We start from the raw sequence: 8,866 nt of genomic DNA, 5'->3' as shown, positions 1-8,866 counted from the left end.
ATGCTGAAATGATCAGCCTTCACCTTGAATGTCCTGAGCTGGTCTCAAACAAGGATAATTAGGAAGCAAGCTTCTTCTTCTATCAGGGGATCATTATAAAAGGATTAAGGGTAGTCTTACATAGATAGCACCTACAGCACATTCAAATGCAATTAAATCACACGTGCGCACACACGCACATGCACTCACATCCTTTTAACCTCCAATTGTGGTTTCTCTAAGGACAGGACCAGAAGTGGCAGCTGTCGGTACTCTGCATAGCCAATCATTTTGCCTACAGAATAAGAGACTAGGAAAGCCCCGAGTTCTAAAATACACTCACCTCCCATTCAAACTTAGTTTATTAAAAAGAAGACTAAGAGATGACTTGATGCCCATGTACAAGGACCATCCCAGGGAAAAGCTACTCGGGCTAGTTAATCTAGCTAAGAAAGGCAGAACAAGACCCAATGGCTGAAAGTTGAAGCTAATAAATTTGAATTAGAAATCAGGCACACATTAACAGGGAGGGTGATTAACCAATTAACTATGAGAGCAAACTCCCAAGGGAAGTGGTGGATTCTTTATCTCTTGATGTCTTCAGATCAGGAATGGATGCCTTGCTGGAAGAAATGATTCAGCTAAACACAAGGGATTCGGCTCAATGCAGGAGTAACTGGGTGAGACTCTGTGGCCTGTTTTATGCTATAGGTCAGACTAGATGGGTATAATGGTCCCTTCTGGATTCAAACCCTATCAGTCTATGAATCTTATCCAGGCACCTGATTTCTGTGGGTCATTCTCCCCTGGCATTTTGTTAGCATTGCCTGAGATAGCATGACACCAATGTGAGATGATGCATTACTTTGTGGGTACCTAGAACAAGGGAGCCCAGCCTGATTGGTGCTATTGTAATACAAATCATTAATAAATGTATTGCTTCACCTAGGTGCTGTTGGCAGCAGAATGGGCCATGTTCAGTTTTCTAGGGGTTCTTCTGAAATTTTAAATAACACCAGTTCAAGCCCGCCACCCAGAAACTTGGGAAACTATATACCACCCTGGGTGCCTTTGGTAGGCAATACCTCCTCACTCAGAAGAACTGAGTCCAGGGGTTTAAAACATAAGGGCGGAGGGAAAGAGGGCACAGAATAAATGTGGGGAAATCCAGCAATTAATAAATCAACTAGCTGTTAGGTAGGACTCCCACCTGTCCAGGGTGTCCTGTCAACAATCTCAATTTCAGTCCTCCTCTCATGCTTGTGAGTGGCTAATACATTCCAGCCACTTCCCTCCTCCTCCACTGCTTCTCACTCACAGTTGGCAGACCAAGGTTGCCAGAGTTCAAACATTCAGGGAACTCAATCCACAGCCCCTATTGGAAGTGCTGCCAGGGACTCTACTACTGGGCATGATTCAGCTTTGATTGCTGGATAGGGAAGGCCTGCACCGAGTCCCTTAGGTAGGCTGCTAGTCACTGAGGCATCAGCCCCAGTCCTCTCAGCTCCATCTTGTGTCTCATCACTGTCCACACCTCAAAGCAGTCTGAACTCTGACATAGCAAAGCCCTTACACCCAAGAAGACATCTCTCCAAAAACCAACCCCTCCCCCACCCCTTGCTTTGTCCAGGCACTGATACCCAACGGTGCCTGACTGCGGTCATGGTAAGGGTGACCCCCCTCACCCCAGGCACATCTTGTGTAATTCTCTTCTTCTTGCATTACTCAGCAGGGTCAATAGCTTTTTGCTGCCCCCCAGGTCAAAATGTCACTGTGTTTTAACCACAATGCCACAAACTGTCACATAACTGAAATGCAAATGTGGCCTGGCCCATGTAGTCATTGCCCCTTCGCTCCCCCAATGAGAGCTCCCTCGCCTGTGGTGTCCCTGCCCATCTGCAGTTCTCAGGCAGCTCCTGGCCGCTCCTCTCCCATTTCACCAACACAGGTCAGCAGCCAGTTTGCTACTGAGTCGCCCCCTCCTCCTGTTGTGATGACTTGGCACAGGGATGCTCGACAACGTACCCTTGCTCCATGCCCTGATCATGCCTTTTCTTGGTCCACTTCCGCCGCCTCTTCTGCGCTTCTCTTTGCTATTTGTTCTCTTTTCTTTTACAGGTTGCTGATTTTATTTTCCTTGCTCCCGCTCCCATTACCATATTCACCAACAGCCTGCATGCTGCTCTGGATCAGGGCATTAATGTCTAGAGATACTATGGTGTGGACTCAGCACAAAGTCCATAGATTTGATGGGGTCTCTCTGGAGCTGGTCTCTGTGTGTTCCTGACTCAGCTTGAGGCCAGGCAAAAAAAGCAAAAGAGCGACATTTCAGCTAAGACTCTACAGCCCCGAGCTCATGAGCAACTGTATGCAGGGGGAGAAGCTAGGGTAATGGAAAGGAATCTGAAATCCACCTGAGAGCTGCTACCATGGTCTACACAGTCCCTCTAATTGACGAGTAAAAAATGACATCTATCTTCACTGGAATAGATGTTGTGCCCCTCCAAGGACAGAGTAACTAATATGTCATGGGGTAGGAGAAACTCTCACAGACTCTGCATGACATGCAACATGGCTGCCCATCTGCACCATAGTCCGTGCCAGATGTACTAAATCAAGGAACCTGACTACATTTTCAGAAGGATGCTGGTCACGTGGTCAGGAGGCCAAATCATTAATGCAAAAAAGATCCTAGTAATTATAGGGTTTCCCTGCTGGCTAACCCTCCCCTTTGTTCGATAGTCAAAGCTATAATGTAGTTTCTATCCGAAGGGTAATCTGTGTTCATTCTGCACCACAGAGAGACAACAATGGAGTCTAAAATGCAGTGCCCTCCCCTATTTAAGGCTTCCTGATTATGATTTCCCTTGTGTGTTATTGGCTTGTTTAGGAAGAAGAGAGGTGCAGGGAGGGATGTTGTCTTCTTAGTGAACACCACATATGGAGCTACAATAATAACTGTTACATGAGAAAGAAAAGAAAGTTAAAATCAATCTAAGTGGTAAAATGATGGATTTATAGATGTTCTGAATCGTCATGATGCTTTGAAAAATATGGAAACTAAAATAAATATTTGCACTTGTTTTAGAGTGCTATGGAAAATAATTTTTCTTCTTCTTGGTCCCATCTTGATAATATGTCTCAACTCTTATTCTAGAGCTCTTGTTGCCTTTACACGAGACATGCAGGGGTAATATGATCCACTGCAACTGATAACTATTCTGAAGTTGTGTTGGTGAGGTAAAAGAACACAGAAGGTAGAAACAGGTTATAAAAATACCCATAGATAGCAAAGACATCCCCAATACTTTTCGTGCATTGAATATACATAAAAATAGCCTACTAGACAGATTCCTCCCTAATTTCAATGAGGAATAACAATATAGACATCAGTTCAGCTTTAATGATGTCTTTTCTCAAGTATGTACAAAGGCAACCCAATTGTCTAATCCAAGTTTCACAGGAGAAAACAGCTGTTTATAGGACTGATTTCAAGAATATGGCAATTATACATAGAACCTCTAATAAATATTCCTAGATTATTCAAATAGCCACAATTTTCTGAAACAGGGTTTTTATCATCTTGCCAAAATGTCATTATATTTCAGGGAGAGGAAACATATGACTAATATTAAGATGCACAACTATCAACACCATAAGTAAATACTAATTGTGCTCAAGATTTTAAGAACTACGATCCAGATCCTCAAAGGCATTTAGGTGTCTAAGTCCCATTGGAAGTTAGGTGCCTAACTCCCATTGGAAGAATACCATTAAGGATCTGGGCCTTAATCCCTAAAACTAATTCTTGGGCATATACATAAGTGATCTGATTATCAAAAGTGCTGAGCAGCCAGCTTTTGGAGTTAACTCTATATACTGCAGCCTCAGAATCATGTTGTATCAGCAATTTCTACTGCTGCACTCTAGTTATCGTCATAAACATGGTATGAAAGTTGCTTAGAGGGAGAGAGAAGCAACAGGGGAATGGAGACCAAACAGTTACAATTGTAAATGTGGATTTGTTATGGGATTGTTTTATGAAGAAGTAATATCCTCTTTAAAGTTAAAGCTGCCTTTTAGATTCCATTATAAGTCCAACCTAAATTTCTGACTTTACTATGTAAAGTGTTAGTAACTTTTAAAATTAGACTTTAATGAAGAAAATAGCCCTGTGGATTGGATCTTGAGTAAGGCTCCAATCCAGAAAAGCACTAAGCATGTAATGTCTTCCCTACTCAGAAAAGCACATAAACTCATCCTTAACATAACCACATGAATGGCCTCACTGACTTTAAAATTAAGCATGTGCTTAAATGGTTTTCTAGACCAGAACCTAAAGGAATCCAGTAGATCAAGTCAGTAGTAAATAAAATAAAGCAAACAAAGTAAGTACAACAACCTTTTCTTCTTATTTTTGCATTAAGTTGCTCTATTTCTTTCTAAGTTTAGGTGCTGTTACTATTATTGCTATTATTATTCTTTATTTGTACCTTTGTACTAGGGGCTGGAAAAACACAAAACAAAAAATCAACTCTGCCCCAAAGAGCTTACTATACAAAAATGATGTTTGATATTTTAATATTTGCTGCTGTCTTCCTTTCCAGGCAAGCAATAAAGTACAAGAACAATGGTGAAATTTAAGAGCTAACACCACTCGCCAAATTGCACACCTCCACAGCAACAATGTAACACAATACATTTGGATCTCTCAAAGCATCTTATTGGGACAGAGTGCATGACCAAAATCTTGATCCTTCATTGAGCTCTGTGCTGCCAGAAGGATACACTCCGTTGGAGATCTACTGGCTTCCAGAGCTCTCCACATAGGGTGCAGGGGTCCGCTTGCAAGGAGCTCCTTGAGGAATCAAAACCCATGTTTGGTAATACACTTGGGTCCTGATTCGCAGTCCCACTAAGTCAAGAGGAGTTTTTCTACTGACTTATTTTGGCTTTGGATCGGGGTCTTGCTGTTTGGAGATTTTATACTGGCATCATTATTATCAGCTTCTATAAAGCTTTCGAGATGCTGCTGCTTAAATGTCTACAGGTTAAAATAATTTGCTTTTTATTATAATGAGCTATAGCATGTTCATTGAAACAGTCTATGAAATATTCACAAATGAGCAGCATTAAAAATAGCATTAAAAATAGAAAAGAGGATACGTTTATCACTGAATGATAAAAGTTCTGTCCAATTTCCAGGCTGATGTCTCTTGCATTCATGTATTTTTGTTAATGTATTTTTCCAGTGAAAGTCTGAATCTAAATGCTATGCTTTGTTCTTAGTATTACTAAACACTCAACATGAAGCTGAATTCAAATGCAGTGACTTAACAAGCTGATTAAAAAAAATAACATGAAATTGCTAAGTAATGCCCAAATTAACACAAATCAGAGTTCATTACATGATATTAGGAGCCAATTTATTGCAATCATTATGCCTGCTGTTACAGATAACCATATGCCAACTCCAGAAATAACAAGCATTCTGAATCAGGGTCATCGCCATCATATCTGCATACAAACTACATTAATTGATCTGACGTGCATATTAAAATTAAACCTGTTTTTTTTTTTTTTTATCATTGAATATTCTCTGAAAAATTTGCTGAGGTTTTTTATTTGGGTATCTTTTTAATTCAAACATTTATGGCTAACTAATTTATTCAAATGGACCTACACAGACCACAAAGGTCCTGATCATCTCTTCAGCTTCAGTGAGTGGAAGGTATGCCACTGAGCATAAAAAAGAAGTTTAACTTCTGTATCCACATCCTTTCTCCTTGTGACCTTTAGTAGCTTCTCAATGGACGACCTATGAAAGCTATGAGGACCAAGATTGGATGGCTGGTGGGTGGATGGGTGGTGTCTGTTGTGATAACTAGGCCAACAAATTTACTTGAATTGTAAACTCAACTGTAAACAATATGTGAAAGTTCATAAGAGATTACAATAACCTATCTTAACCTGTTTTAATGAAAAGAATCATAGTACCTAAATTAAGCTGACAATTGGTCTTTGTGGTAGGATTTCTTATCCCATTTAGTTACAAAATATGGGTAATAGAAGTCCTGGAGAGATACTAATTTGAATAATAATGGAGAAATTGCTTAACCTGGCAGGTAATTAGCTTTTCCTTGTTCTTACCAACCAGACAGTTATGATGTAGTAGTCATTTCACATTCATTTTTATGTTCATATTATGTTCATATTTCATTCATTTTTATGTTCAGATTCATCCTACAGGTTTTACTGCTGTTTTCCATTTCCTGTTAGATGTATATAATCAGGGGTTGATCATTCATTACATTGGCCCAAGCTCTGTGAACGACTATATTCAGTCATGGACCAGTGCCAGCAGAGGACACCAAGGCCTAGGGACCTCCTTTTATGGCTCATTTTGTCCTAATAAATTTCAGGCAATGGCAAGTGGCATCTGCAAGACGATCAGCGATTGGAAACTGTTACCCATCAGTTGTTATTCTTCTAAAAGAGGAAATCCAGCCCCAGTGATTCCATTCTCCCTCTCCATCTCATGGCTATGTAGGGCCTCAATGGCAGCAAAACTGCTGTCATTCAGCTTCATGGAAAGCAGAAAAGTGGAGAGCCTATGCATGCAGTGTACATTCCCTACACGCGGTGGAAGTCAGCTTCCCCAGGACAACTCACGGCCAGCTGCTGAGTGTAGGGCAGGGATACTGGACCAATAACCATGAAAACACATCAGTCATTCCCTCCTGGTGGGGTGTGGGAATTTTAAGGGCACTTAACTTTGGCCTAGCCATGCTGCCATTGAAGTCACTGGTAAAATTCCCAATGACTTCAGTAGAAGAGTTGCGCCCATTGTGAGCACTTTGAAAACTCTACCCTAAAGGTGCAAGGTACTTCCTGAAGCCTGGAAAATACAATAGCAGCCAAGGAACCGCTCCAACGCCTCTCCATTGCCAATATGGCTGGAGGGTGGGGGAGAATTCCAGCACAGAGCTTAACCACACAGTCTATCTGCTGACTCCAGAATTTGTGCCTCCTATAAATGTAAAAAAGCAGCAATATGAAATAAAAGCCCATGTCATCCTCCATATAAACTCAGATTGTATATGCAAAGGGAAGAGGGGGCACTTGCATCCTGTCCTTCCCACTCCGATCCTTGGTGACATTTAATATGCACAGAAGAACCACTGTCTGGTAAAATATTAATTTCCGTTTCAAGTTTCAGCCGCGATTTTGATTCCTGAAATTAGCTGTAGTTGTTTCAGAAAGTGCAGCGGGCTGTTTGTTTCGTAGTTTCAGAGATTTATCCCACCTACAAGACTTTCATCAAAACATTTTCTGGCCACTGGAAATATGTCCTATAAAGCTGCATTCTCTTATCAAATGAATTAATCTAAGATTAGAACTTACCCTGAGGTGAGGAATAGATTGAAACCAGCACGTGTCTAATATGGCACAGTGAACAGGGCGCTGAGCCAAATTAATACTAAATCCATTTGTGACATTATTTATGCCGTTTGGATCAGAGAACAGTTTTGTTCGCTTTTAACAAACAAAGAGACATGGGCCCTACAGCTCAGTGTTTAAAATTGTCTGTGATTCTAGAAGGCTCCAGAAGAATTCTTTCTTTTTTTTTCTAAAGTAAAAAAACAGACCGCGGGATTGTAGAGCAATAAGGAAACACAGAACCGTGCTTTGATTTGTGGTGCTCCTTAGTTTCCATGCTTTAATTTAATGAAACAAGACCTGGATATGAGCCACTGTCTATACGCTTTGAAATATAACTATTGAGCAATGGAATTATTATACCACATGGCTACTTCCAGTGGTGGCCAGTTCCACAGCCAAGAGCTTAACTCCCAAGCAGATGACGATGATGGTGATAAATGTAAGGTTTGAAGGGACCACGGGTGATGTTATGTACTTGCAACTGGGTTTTGTGGTGTATTACGGTCCAGTTTTTAAGTGACCAGCCAGTTTCAACTCCAGAATTTTCCCTTATTCCAAATGGCCACAGTCTCTTAATACGGTCAGTGGGGCTGAAGACAGCAAGATGACTGCCATTTCCATCCAGTCCAAAGAAGGCTGCCCTTAATAAAGTTGGCTGCTGCCACCCACTGTTTCCATGCTCATACTCCAAGTGGTGGATTCCAATCTCATTGCCTCGGTGTACAGACTGGGCCTGCCTAAGGTCGCGGTGGGGGCAGCCTGGGCCAGGGCTCCTAATCGCCGCTCTGCCGCCATTGCCTCCGTCTCCCCATTGACCATCCACGTCCCCTTCAGGAAGCAGTAGCAGCGGCCTGGGTCACATGGGCTGGTGACACAGAGCCCAGGCTCTTCGCCTCCCTGCCTTCCTCTGGGATGGGACTGACCAACCAAACCCTGCATGACCTCAGCCCAGATGTCCAGTTCCACCTCCCGGCTGCTGGAAAAAATCACCCCAGTCACGTCACTTAATGCCTGGCTGGAAGGTGCACAGACACTACAGTAATGAGGGCAGATAAAAAACCTGGCTCCGTGCAATAGGTCCATTTGCTATGCGGCTGACCCCTCAACGCCGACGGCCAGTTCAGCTGAGCCAACATGGAGGTGGAGGTAAACTGTGCCGAGAAAAGGTCTGATGAAGATTGTTTCCTCCTCCCCGAGCAAGGGGAAAGGAGGGATCAAACTGTGACTCTGATAGAGGTTCTTTAGTCCCTGCTGTGTGCGCCTAGGGCAGCCCGGTACGCACTCCCCAGTACCAATGGAGGGCAGATTGCAAAGTGCTAATCCAGCTCCAGATAGCAAGAGCAACTGTAATTTGCCAATCTCAGGTAGCCGATGCAATTATTTTTGAAGAGACAGACCTAGAATAAGTGCTTAAGAATGGAACCAGTGGAAAAGAAGCTTTATC

At 42.3% G+C, this 8,866-nt stretch overlaps 1 long non-coding RNA gene across 1 annotated transcript; it reads left to right on the top strand.

Annotated features, from left to right (window-relative positions):
* Positions 1 to 574: 574 nt before the first annotated feature.
* Positions 575 to 2,540, top strand: LOC137159145 (uncharacterized). The gene is made up of 2 exons (XR_010921546.1): positions 575 to 659; positions 2,098 to 2,540. It is a non-coding gene; the product is annotated as an uncharacterized lncRNA (long non-coding RNA).
* The last annotated feature ends 6,326 nt before the right edge of the window (positions 2,541 to 8,866 follow it).

The sequence above is a fragment of the Emydura macquarii genome, unplaced genomic scaffold (assembly GCF_026122565.2).
Source record: "Emydura macquarii macquarii isolate MOO-44397 ecotype Brisbane River unplaced genomic scaffold, CSIRO-AGI_Emac_v2 contig_1790, whole genome shotgun sequence".
In the NCBI taxonomy this organism is placed as follows: Eukaryota; Metazoa; Chordata; order Testudines; family Chelidae; genus Emydura; species Emydura macquarii.
Note: the sequence above shows the minus strand (reverse complement) of the source record. Positions and strands in the feature narration are given on the sequence as shown.